Source organism: Catharus ustulatus, chromosome 9, assembly GCF_009819885.2.
Source record: "Catharus ustulatus isolate bCatUst1 chromosome 9, bCatUst1.pri.v2, whole genome shotgun sequence".
Lineage (NCBI taxonomy): Eukaryota > Metazoa > Chordata > Aves > Passeriformes > Turdidae > Catharus > Catharus ustulatus.
Genome location: NC_046229.1, coordinates 19133592 through 19140081, shown reverse-complemented (window position 1 = coordinate 19140081; position 6490 = coordinate 19133592). Strand labels below are relative to the sequence as shown.

The following is a 6490-nucleotide window of genomic DNA, read 5'->3' as shown; positions in this document are numbered from 1 at the left end:
GAAAGCCAAATACAATCTAGTATAGCAAAAGTGCATGTTACACTGATCCTAATAAGCCCAATGAAAATCAATAATGCTGCTAGTTTCCCTGAAATCAGCCTACATAAGCTCCAAGAACCATGTTCTGCCTAGAGCAGAGTATTAGCAGCTTATATAAGACAGATATTTCCTAGCAGAAAATCTGAAAACAGCCAGAGTTGAAGAAGAGAAAATAAATAGCTGTTACAAATACCACAAAAAAATTGGGATCATTGCCTCCTGCTCTTAAGGTGTGGATGGAAGATCAGTTCCCTTCCCTTTCCATCAGTCTTCTATCAGCACTGTGCTGGCTGCAGCCTGCACGAGGGGGAGTCCCCACACCCTGGCTTCTCTGTGCCCTGCAAAAGAAAGAGAACACTGTCCACCCATCTGCTGAAAAAGGATGAGAAATTTTGCTCTGAGAGCAGAAGTCCCATTTTTGCTGGCATAGGAGTAAGGGTTATAATAACACTGTATTATGGTGTGGTATTAAAAATTCAGGCAACCTGATGCAATGAACTTTGCCAAGATGCATGCATCATGTATCATATCTCACCCATTTTGCTTGCAGCTTGCCCTGCGTTCAGCAGTGGGAAATGCTGAGCTAGGAGGGGAAGAGAGGGCAGGTCTGAAAGCAAAGACAAGAACACGCAAACGTCAGGACAGAAACAGACAATTCATCTATATTATACAGCATATCCGAGAGCAATAGCCATCATTATGGAGATTTTCACTCTGCACGTATTTCAAATAAAATCCTTCTTTGAAGTTTGCCTCTTCTTAAATAAGCTAATAAATGTAGGAAGTTTAAAATATAATTTACATTGCATTAGCAGGCTATTTTTTATTTGCATAAGAAAACATTCCTCTGTAATGATCTACCTTATGAATGACCTGGGGAAATAATTTCAGGTTGCTTTAAAATGCAACCATTTGTTTCTTATTGGTGAGTTCAATTTCACTAAAAGTTATGGAGTGAGCAGCAATTTGCAATATTGGATAGCCAAAGGTGCATAATTATTTCCAGTTTACTATTAAAATAATATTTAAATAATTCAGCATACAGTTGCTTTTTTCTTTTAATGATGTACTATTAACAGGTTGGCAGATTTGCAAGAGTGAGGCATTTTATGTATTTTTTGAATTAGGAAATTCTTACAGAAGCAAATGTGAGCACAAGCTTTTATTTTGTGTAACGTTTGCATTGTAAAGTCTTCCCTCAGGACAAGAATAGATTGAATTTTTGCAAGTGTACAACTTCGTGTAAGTAGCATATTTGTATTTATTTACCAAATGTAAGTAGGGTAATCCTGAATAAAACGATTGCATATAGGGACCACACATAGGTACATATAGCAAAATGTGCCGTGGGTGCATCAGAGCTGCACTTCAGCCTGCCACGGGGGGATGGAGCACGGCTCATTCTGCCTGGTTCAGAGGTTGTAACAGCTTCTGCCTGTACATCACAGGTGTACAGCACTGTTGCTATGGAGATGGGCTCAAATGAGCAGGAAATTTCATTTTGATAAAGTTCTATTCTTGGGCAGAGGAAGGAGGCTCTATATTCAGCATCACATATGGCATTTTTTAATGTTTGAGACACATGTTCTGTAAACAACAACAGACTTGGAGGGTGAGCTGCATTTTCCCTCCTGATGCCAGCACCTGAAAATATCCCCTGGGAGCTGGTGGTGCAGCTGGGAGCATCCCTGCAACACAGCCCTGCTCTGCAGAGGGGCAGGGTGCCCTGCACACACACACACACACACGCACACACACACAGACAGACAGACACACACACACACACACACAGGGGCAGGGTGCCCTACACACGCACACACGCACACAGACAGACAGACAGACACACACACACACACACACACAGGGGCAGGGTGCCCTGCACACACACACACACCCTGCCCACACACAGCACAGCAGAGACAACAACCCCTCTTGGCACAGCCCAGGCATCCCTGCCCTGGGAACCAATGGCATGATCCAGCTGAAAAGTGGGAAATTGCAGGTGAAATGGTTCATTAATTTTAACTTATGCAAAAATATTAATATGTGTTAAACAAAAAACTTTTTAAAGTGGTAGATCTTTCCAAAACAGTGCTTTGAAAACCAAGTAATTTCACGATTATAAGCCGCACCATTTGGACTAAAGTTTTGGTCCGTACCCGGAACTGCGGCTTGTATTCCAGAGCGGCTTATATATGAAAAAAAGTTGAGAAATTTGCCAACTGGAAATGCGAGCACGCAGCAGCCCTGAGCCGAGCCGAGTCCACCCTGTCCCAAGCAGGGCCAGGGCCACCCCCGGCGGTGGCGGGGTGCCGTGCTGGGCCGGGGCAGCTCTGCGGCGGCCGCGGGGGAGTGGGACTGGGGCTGGTGGCAACAGGGGAAGGCGGGTCGAGTCCGCACAGCCCCGAGCCAGTAAACCCCGTGTTCCCGCGATTCTAATTGGCAACTTTGTGAAAGTTGCACGGCATCCTCGCTGCAAACAAAAGTGCGGCTAATAATCCAGTGCGACTTGTATATGGACAAAGAACGAAATGTTGCCGACACCCTGGAAGTGCAGCTTGTAATCCAGGTGCGACTTGTAATTGTGAAATTACTGTAAATTAATTATTTCCAGTTCTCCACATACCAGGATTTAACCACCCTATAAATTCACTGGGGCTGACAGAAATTTGCTAAGCAATTCCACAGATCAGAACTCACATTTTTCAGGAGAAGGAAGATTCGACAATTTGATATTAATTGATATTGACATTTGATCAGATAGCAATATCAATATCAATTGTCAAAAAAAGACAATATCACGGTGTGGAGAGCATCTCAAGTAGTTGCCTGTTCTTATTCTTTAACCCCCCAGCCCTCAGTAGCAGCTTCTGCTCCCAGGGACATTGCAGGGTGGGGATCCAGCCTTTCCTCAGTGCCTGCCCAAGCCTTGCAAGCCTCCTCAATCCAAAGTGTGTTCCACCCACAGGAAAAACAAAATCTAATTATGGGCAAAGCCAATGGGGGGATTAAAGCTGCAGTCAAGGACCAGCAGAGGTCTGGAGGTGGCACAGGGTTGCCAAAGGGCAATGGAGCCCCTTGCCAGGGGGTTGAGGGGAGAAGAGTTCACATGTCATTTCGCAAAGAAGGATCAGGAGGTATCTGTGGTGGTGTTTTGTTGTTATTTTTGTTTGTTGACTTGTGGTGGGTTTTTTCCTTTTCAGTTTCAATCTCAGTACTTGAAAGCTCCTAGCTATTTACATCTAGCAGTCTTGTGCAAACAGCTAATATACAAAAACTTTTCTGGGATCATGGGAATTTCTTCTGCTCTAATTTGTCACAAAAATAATTTAAATATGAAGGAATTCACTACTACTCTTAGACTTTGCAATGGCTGGAAAGTACAGAATATTAAAAGCCTTTTACTTCAGAAACACCTTTCCTTAATATAACTAATGTCTCACTCAAAAGCCATGGTGAAGCCAATTCTGCTTCTGGCATATATTAAGCACTTGCTGGGAAGGCCTGTTGGCAAAACTGAGCCCTTAGCTATCATACCTCTTTTCCTAAACTATATATTAGCTTCCATAAATAACCAATGAAGTGGAATCTCCTTTTGCACCTCAGTATTTTGTTCCTTTATTACAAAAACAAATCTATTTTGTACCATAATAATATCACTTGCCACAATAAAAAACTTCTCCCCCATCCCCTCCTGCACCAAGCACCTAGACTGCAGTAAGATAAAGGAAAGCCAAAGAAAATGAAAAATATAAATAGTTACACTGGTAAATTGAAATACTTACTATCTCGGTGAGAAAACCTGTTGTTAAAAAAACACCTGAGACAGTGTCAGGCAGTGTGACAATGAAGATGTCACTACTAAACAGGACTCTTCGGTCCCTTAGCTGTCAATAATTAATACATTATTTACACTTGCACATTCTCATTTCCCAGCTTTCAAGATTTCATTTACACTCTGATCCTTTGCTTAGCAGAAAACTTAACATCATTGTGACCTTCCTCTTCCTGACACCGTACACCTATCAAACAGAGAAAGAGAATAGCATCTAATATGTGCATTTATTAAAGTAGAAAGCATCAGTTACTGGAAGAAGTGACAAATGCCAGTGTTTGCCACATTAAAATGGGAGTGAACTAAATTGCTCCCTTGGAAAAAACAATTAAGAAACCATCCTAATAATATTGTTTGTGGGGGCCCCAGCATTTGCATGTTTTAGGGAAATGTAGCTGAATGTTTCTAATAAAACCCAGAGGAATTAGCAAAGTTATGAAAGCCACACCACAAACTGCAGGCACCCTTATGTTAAAGATACACCATTTTGGTTATCTGAAATTAAAATATTCTGTTGGACTGAAACAGCATTTTCCTCATCATGCTGAGGAGATGCAGCCATTCCGAGGAGAAACAATGTCAGATGGTCATACGAGATGTAAATCACTGTTACATCACAGTGTACATAAATGTACATATTTATTTAGTATAAGTATATGCAAACTATCAGCATAAAATTTAACATATGTTAAAACTGTGCTGTAAGCAAGGATTGCCAGAACATAGATTACTGGGATAATCCTTTTGAAGTCAGTGCCAAGTTTCATGTTGAAATTAATTGTTATGTTTTGAAAAACAAGTATCCTGGACCTATCCTGGCACACTGGGGCCAGACAGTGGATGGTCTTGAATTGAGAAAATCTCATAAATTTGTAATTTGGGGTCCCAGAAAATTTTTCTGTTGACTTCAGTGGTTTTTGGAGCATGCCTTCAGTGCAATCAGAAATTATTAGGAGTAAGGGCAGCAATAATCCAATGGAGGAAACACTGAGGAGATAACCCAGAGATGCTTTTCCACGTCCCAAAGAAGTTATTTTGCCAATTTTTTTTTGGTTGGATTGAATTTATGGTCAACTTTTAGAAGACCTTCTTCTAAGTCTATCGAAATGTAGAGCTCTGCTGTTACTTCCTGGTAACTTTGCAGAAGGTTGCATTCCCTTAGCCAAGCAGGCACTTCCTCCAGCTGCAGTTTGTCTACACTGCCAAACCAACAGAGATGATCTCTGCAGCATGACACAGAATTAATTCCACTCATACCACTGTCTCCTTGCTCTCTCCAAGCTCCTCTGCTGAGGGGGTGCCACAGTTCTTACCCTCCTCTGCGATGGGGATGGCATCCTTGTCAGTCATACAGAGGCCTGGCTGGATTTGGCACTTTCTGAAATTTCATCTCAGGAGTTGTAATGACAGAGAAAACACAGACACACTGGACAGCTTCTGCAAACTGCTGTACCATCTGCTTGGCCAAGAGGGGCACACCAGCCAGGAGGAAGCACTGAAGTGATGTAAATGTTGTTCTAGCTAGGGCTGGGCTTTGTCACTGTGTTCAGGCACTGAGGACACAGAAATCCACCTGAGGTGAGCTTAAACTTCAGTTCACCTGGGCACAGACACAACAACCATCCAAGAGTGCCATGAAGTAACTGCAGTGATAAGCATCTCCCACTTTCTTCTTGCATGGCCAGCATGCAGCTGGCACTGTCAAAACCATGTAAATCAGGGAGGTCTGCATTAACTGTTTTAACCACTCCAAAGCTAATATCTCCTTCACGATTTGCCATTGCATGACCTACTGACTCCAGTTTGTGCAGTCCTCTTTTCCTCACCATCAGCTGGTGATCTCCAGCTGGCACTGGAGTGGGCACATGTTATTGCACCCGTGGTGACTGCTGCATGCTACATCCCTTTCTCTTCCCAACCAGCTTTACAACAACTGATTGCTACAGTGCCATTAAAAAACCCAAAAACAAACAAACAAAAAGCCCCCCACCAGTTAATATTCAACAAAAGGAAGTTCATGCATTCTGAGAAATCAGTATCATTCTCAGCAAATAAAAATTTCCAGGATGAATTCTTGCATGCCAGTTCTTAGCCAGGAGCACAATATATTGGTTGAATTGTGATTCCCTGTTAGCAATAGAGATTTTATAGCAGAGGCCCTGGCAGTCTTTATGATGGAGGAACAAACACTACTGCATCCACTCTGACATAAAAACTAATCATTTCTGGAAGACTCTATCACGGTGAAAATTCCAGGCTGTTGACTGGTTTCAAATTGGTGAGCACCCAAACTGTGCCCAAATGCCACCCAGTTGCAAGATCTGTTCTGAACTCCTGAGCTGTTAGGGGAATATAGTGTTTATGAGATGTGCCAGATTGATGGCATCTGCATGCAAATTCTTTTTCGCTTGCCACACAACAAATACACATGGAAATCAGAATGAACATTTCCCTCTGCTGTGCCTGTCTGTAAATATCTCCTGGACAAGTGATGGGCCAGCTTCATTTAATGAGCTAAGAAAATAGATTGCTCTCCCAGTACAGTTGTTCCTCAGTTCTATTTGCTCTCATTTTTATGATTAACAGAATTATTAGTTATTACAAATGAACAGTTTT

At 42.3% G+C, this 6490-nt stretch overlaps 1 long non-coding RNA gene across 1 annotated transcript; it reads right to left on the bottom strand.

Annotated features, from left to right (window-relative positions):
- Window positions 1-241: 241 nt before the first annotated feature.
- Window positions 242-5959, bottom strand: LOC117000333. Its single transcript, XR_004418746.1, has 3 exons — window positions 5188-5959; window positions 575-646; window positions 242-377 (listed from the first exon to the last, which is right to left on the bottom strand). It is a non-coding gene; the product is annotated as an uncharacterized LOC117000333 (long non-coding RNA).
- Between the last annotated feature and the right edge of the window lie 531 nt (window positions 5960-6490).